Here is a 6,717-nt window from a genome sequence, read left to right as displayed (position 1 = left end):
CGTATTCCTGGATCATCATACTATGTAATTTCTAGAGGGACTACTGGTCCCCATGTATATTTCATGGTATACAATAATCACTTTTCAAAAAAAAATTCCCCTCACTTTATCAATATATATATATATATATATATATATATATATATATATAATACAATGACTAAATTGCCCTTATGGCATCAAACACTCCCCACAAGCTGCTTGAAGGTATTTCACATACATTCCAAGCTTGTTACAAGAATCCTTTAATTTTGCACACCCCAATGGTTTGGTATACATATCTGCAAGTTGATTTGCAGATCGAATGAACACTGTGCAAATTGCACCACTTTGAATGCGATGACGAATAAGTGGTAATCTACTTCAATATGCTTAGTTCGCTCATGGAATAATGGATACATTACAATATGAATTGCGGCCCTATTATAACAATACAAATGTGCTAGAGATGTCGATGCAAACCCAATTTCTAATATGAAGGAGCGAAGCCAGATTAGCTACCCACTTGTATAGGACGTAGACCTATACTCAGCCTCTGCACTTGACTTGGAAATGACATCTTGTTTTTACTCTTCCATGAAACCAAATTACCTCTTACAAATGTGCAATATCCAGTAGTTGATCTTCTTTCTGCAGGAGATCCTGTCCAATCTACATCATTGTATCATTCTACCTTTTCATGTCCATATTTTCTAAACCATAAGCCTTTACCTGGAGTACCCTTCAAATATTTGACAATATGAATAACAGCTGTCCAGTGAGAAGTACGTGGAGAACTCATAAACCGACTAACCATACCCACTGCAAATGATATGTCTAGCCGGGTGATAGTCAAATAAATTAGCTTACCAACCAATCTTCTTTAACGACCATGATCATTCATCAACTACCCCTGATCAGGAAGAAGTTTAACATTTGGATCTATAGGAGTAGGTGCAGGTTTCACCCCATTAAGACAGTCTCCTCTAAAATATCCAACACATTTTCTCTGTGATAAACAAAGATCAGGACATGAGCGTGCTACCTCAATACCAAGGAAATATATGAGCTGACCCAAGTCTCTAGTAGAAAATTCTCCTTGGAGAAAGGATTTAGATTTTTGTATGCCAGACCTGTCATCTCCTATAATTACAATATCATCAACATACATTATCAGAAGGATATATCCAGATGCGGACTTGTAACTGAACACAGAATGATCGATAGCACACTGCTTCAATCCAAAACGCAAAACCACAGTATTGAACCTTCCAAACCAAGCCCTCGGTGATTAGACCATCAATTGCCTTCTGTAAGCCCAAGGGTTCCTATGGGTTTAATCTTTCACCTTACCTTCGTGTTTTGATGCTAACAAACTCAAATTGATTAGCATTAACGGACTAATGTGTTGCTTTGAGATGTTGTGTTATATTCAGGAAGTTCATATGTCAATCGCCATTACACAACTCTTCTCAACACACGGCTTATGGATCAAGATGCAAAGGAACCAAGAGTTTGCACTCACAGTGAAGACATAACCATTTGGAGATGTTCAAGTAAAGAAGCTCAAGATGAAGATCCCACAAAGTTCCCATAGCAAGTGTCAAGAAGAAGCTTGGAGTTGAACCAACATGGTGACACCTCATGTACCTCTCAACATGCATTGAAGAATGGAGGAAGTCACAAGAGCTAGATCGAGTTCAAAGATGTTCAATCTCAAGTTGAAGGAGTCCAAGGAAGTGCAAAGGAGCGAAGACATTTCAAGAAGACTCATGGTATACACTTTTAGAATGTATTTTGGAGTCCTCTTGTTTAGATGTAGATTGCACTTTCAAAAGGTTTTCATACTTAAATTTTATATCATTGGAAAACCATACACACACCCAAAAATGTGTTTTGAAAACCTTGGACAATTGCCAAAAGACCATGGCCCAAGTCCCTTGTATTTTAAATGTTAAAATGGATTTTTAAACAGGGCTGGTGGAACAGGGTTCCCCGGGCGACTGCGGCAAGATGGCTGGAAACCCAACACCTGTCAAACATAGCGGGCCAGTCGACCGGGGCTTCCCGGGTGACCGCGGAGGTGTTCCTGGAAATCCAGAAACACTCCATCATGGTCGGGCCGGTCGACCGCCATAGGGCCGGGCGACCGCGAATAGGGACCTGGACAAAAATAAAAAGTCCAGGTAGCTCTCGCAGGGCGACCGCCATGACTCAGTCGACCTCGACAGTTTGAAAGTTGAAAATAAAAAGAGAGAGCGCCCAATAGGGCAGGCGACCGCGACACCTCGGTTGACTGCGCCGGTTTCGAAAAGTAGCCATTGGGGCTTGCGCAGGTTGACTTTTTCAACCTAATTTTTATTGTTTTACGCCCCAAACGGTCATATCTTTCCATGGGATATTTAAACCCTATCCTAGATCAACTAATCAACCTTTTGGCAAATTATTTTCAAATCCTTTGAGCCTAAACTTGCAAATATAAGGTTCTTTAGTTTTATCGTCTTTATGCTTTGATTTGTGCATTTTCATCTATCAAGAGGATCTCCGTAGGCTTTTACTTCGCTATTCTTTTGGAGAGATTGTGAGCTTCCATCTTTGTAATCCGCCTATTAAGAGGCTTTGAGAGTTTTTCATTTTTATTTTTCATTTGTAAGAGAGTCTATGATTCGGCCTGTTAAGAAAGGTGAATCAACATCGTGGATAGGGGTTTTCGCTTTGGCCTTTGAAGGAGATGCTTGAGTGTAAGATGGTCTTTGATTCGGCCCGGTAAGAAAGGAGAATCATTGTAAAGAGGGAGTATCCCCTCTCAAGGCTTCGTGCAGAAAAAGGTTTGTCCTCTTTGGAGATTGGAGAAGGTGTTTGTACGGCTTAGAGGTTTGCCATTGAAGAACCTCATTTTTAGTGGAGAAACCCAAGGAGATAAACTTGGAAGAGTGGAGTAGGTCTTGTGATAGACCAAACCACTATAAATCTTGTGTTCCTTGTGGATGCCTCTTCTTCTCCTTCTCTTGCACTTGTGGTGATTGGTAATCTCTACCCTTTACTTGTATTTATGTTTTAAATTGAACAAGGGTTAGTGAATGTATGCTAAAGTAAGATCTAAACCCTAGTTCTCATTACTATGATTATTTGAACAAGGGTTAAACTAATTAATGCTTAATTAGAAAATTAATTTTAATAATTCACCTAATTAAGCAAAGAATTTTTAATTGGCCAATTCATCCCCCCTCTTGGGTTGTCACACTTGCATTTACCTTCTGAAGACAGCATACTAAGGAGAACATCCCCCCTGAGCAACATACCCAGGAGGTTGCTCCATATAAACCTCCTTAGAAAGATCACCGTGGAGGAAGGCATTCTTCATATCAAGCTGATACAGAGGCCAACCACTATTAAATACAAGAGAGATCAGTACCCGTACTGAAGGACTTTTTGCGACAGGAGATAAAGGTCTCCTGATAGTCGATACCAAATGTCTGAGTATACCCTTTAGCAACAAGACGAGGTTTGAGACGCTCTACCGACCCATCTGGAAGATACTTAATGGCAGGGACCCAATAACACTCAATAGGTCGTGCTCCAGAAGGGAGAGGAACCAACCGCCAAGTTTTATTCGATTGAAGTGCAACCATTTCTGTGCCCATGGCAGCACGCCAACCATAATGATTTAGAGCATTAACTGACTTAGGCCAAGTAATCGAAGACAGGCTAGAAACAAATGAACGAAAAGCTGGTAAAAGATGCTCATAAGAAACAAAATTTTAAATGGGACAGTACGAAACTGAGTACTGCTAGAAATGGATGAATCTACAGTAGGAGAACAAATACCTGAAGGAGGAAAGTCTGGCTACAGAGGAGGATTAGCTGGCTAAGAGGGTGCCTCATTCATAGCAAGGGACTGAGATGGTGCTTCATTCGTAGGAAGAACAACTTGTCGAGGTCTCGTCTCCGAGTATAAGTTCGCACTTCAGACTCAATACTTTTCCCTGTAGGACCCGAGGCAGGGTCAACAACAGTTGTAGGTAGAGGTAGAGAAGGCAGAGTGGGCACAAGAGGACCCATCACAACAGGAATTGGCACACTGGGTGAGGAGGAGAATCAATCGAATACAGGTTGTCCTAAAAAAATGTGACATCTGCAGAGATATGTCTTCTAAGGGCGTGGACTATAACACTTATAACCCTTCTGGGTACGAGAGTAACCCAGAAATATACACTTCTCTACCCGAGGCTCCAACCTGTCAAGACCAGGAGACAAGTTCTGAACAAAGCATATACAGCCAAAGACACGTGACAGTGAGAGAAACAGATCGATTTTCAAGTAAAAACAACCAAGTGGCACGAGAAAAATAATCAACAAATATGATAAAATATTTAAATTCATTTAGTGAAGTAGTTCTAGAAGGACCCCAAACATCAAAATGTATAGTTGAAAAGGACGTGACACTCAACTACTAACTCGAGAAGGGAAAGACACACGATGGTGTTTTCCCTACTCACACAACTGGCAATGAAAAGACATAACTGAAACAAAAGAGATTTTCCTAAGCATGTTAGCAGGTGGGTGTCCCAAACGACAATGCCACTGATGGCATAAACTGAAGTACGACAAGTGACACCTGCTCCGGCATAGTCAAGTTAATAAAGGCCATCAATCTCACCGACCAAGCCAATCCTCATCGTAGTCGTCATGTCTGGAAAAACACAATAGGAGGAAAAAAAAGGAAACATAATAATTTTGTGACTTTGTTAATTAGCTTATAGATAACAAGTTAACAGGAAAAGAAGGGACATAAAGAACATATGACAATTGAAGACCCGTTGAGCTGGAGAGTATACCCATCCAAGATACAAGATATGTAGTTCCATCTGCTGAAGTAACAGTACGAGGGCCCATACAAGAAAATGACTAGAAGGAAGAGAGAATCATAGGATTACCAGTCATATGGTGTGATTCTCCTGAATCAATGAGCCATGATCTAGAAGAAGTACTAGAAAGAAAAAATGAGGAGCTACCTTTTTGTGCAAATATGATAGCTGATTGCTTCCCTTTTTTTCCCGGAGACATATAGATCATCATATTCTGCACGGGGGATTACCATGGTGTCAGGAGTCACAGATGGAGCAGCAGAGGAAGGACTATGAAGTTGAAGCAGAAGCACTCACAGGTCTGTAGAAACGAAGCTCGAGATGTAGATCATATCAATAATAAACAGTAGGTCCCTCCATACGACAGTGAGTATAATAACGGGACCTACGACCACGGCCTCCTCCATCGCGACCTCCCCCTGACTCACGGCCACAGCCACGACCCAAATCAGCCACCACCACGACCACGGTCAGAGCTTCATGGATGGGTACAATTAGGATTAGCAATCATATCTTCATCTTCAGAAAAAAAATCTTGTTCTTCAACCTGAAGCTCAGATACCATGTTAATCTACATGGTGGAGGAGAGAGAGACAGAGGAGAGAGAGATTAGTGAGTTAGAGAATGAGAGAGAACGAGAGAGAGAGAGAGAGAGAGAGAGAGAGAGAGAGAGAGAGAGAGAGGCATGAGAAGGAGAGTATGAAAGTTAATTGACTTCCCTCTCACGTTATCAATATATATAGAGATAGGCATGAGAGGGAGAGTGCAGAAGTTAATTGACTCCCCATATATATATATATGTATGGGGGCAAGGTTTCTGAGGTATCACGCAGCCTGAGCAAGCCACTATAGAACACCATCTCCCATGTTGTTTGCCTCATCCTACCCATTCATTCCATAGGACCTCACATAGATAGGGTGTTCCTAAGAAACCATCTCCATATCATAATCCTAACCATTCGATCTATAGGAGCCTAATTTCTAACCATCCATTTCAAAACCTCCACAAATCATAACCATAACCATAACCCTAACCCTAACCATAAGCCTAACCATAATCCTACTTATAACCTACAGAATGAATGGGTTGGATGAGTCAAACAACTGCGGGAGATGGTGTATTTAGAGGACTGCTCAGGTTGAGCGATACCTTAGAAACCTTTTCCATTATATTTATATGTAAATATAATACAATGACTAAGTTTTCCTATGGGATGTAACAGTATCATCTAGTGCCAGAGCAGCACGATCTTGGTTGGGATAGAAGAAAAAGAGAAAAAAACAACAAAAGAAAGGTGTTGATGATTATCAGTATTGTCTATTATGACAAGGTCGTCACAAAAAAATCTATAGTTTTGCTCAAATTGGTCAATGCCAACGAGAAGATCCTCAACCACAACCATCCGTCCATCAACATCCCAATCATTCCAAAAAGACACAGTGAAACAACTTTGATGAACGATACAGTGAGATCAATTTGATAATGGAGGTGCCTCAACCCTTGATGACGTCAAACGAAATGGGTACTAATCGCAAGACAAAGAGAAGAAGAGAGACGGAGGGAAAAAGAAACAGAGATGAGAGAACATTACAAAAAGTTGTGCTCAAGATCTCATTTTGCACCAACTGGCTTGCGCTTAATCTCCAACCTCGAGGACAAGGTTGATTTCAAGGTGGGTGGAATGTCGCGTGTCTTGCCCTTTTTGGCTAGATGAATGTTAATGGCATATTAGTCGATTGGGAGTTTGAGTGTCACACCTTGAACCGACACTACAGACTGGTACACAATAGCGCCACACACCTGCAAAGTAAATTCTACGAGCATAAACATCCCATCCTTGATATTTGAACCAACAACAGTGCACTTTTT

The sequence above is a fragment of the Tasmannia lanceolata genome, unplaced genomic scaffold (assembly GCF_043159265.1).
Source record: "Tasmannia lanceolata isolate RefF3 unplaced genomic scaffold, GAP_Taslan_0.1 ptg000011l, whole genome shotgun sequence".
In the NCBI taxonomy this organism is placed as follows: Eukaryota; Viridiplantae; Streptophyta; class Magnoliopsida; order Canellales; family Winteraceae; genus Tasmannia; species Tasmannia lanceolata.
The sequence above is the reverse complement of the archived record's forward strand: the minus strand, read 5'-3'. Positions refer to the sequence as shown.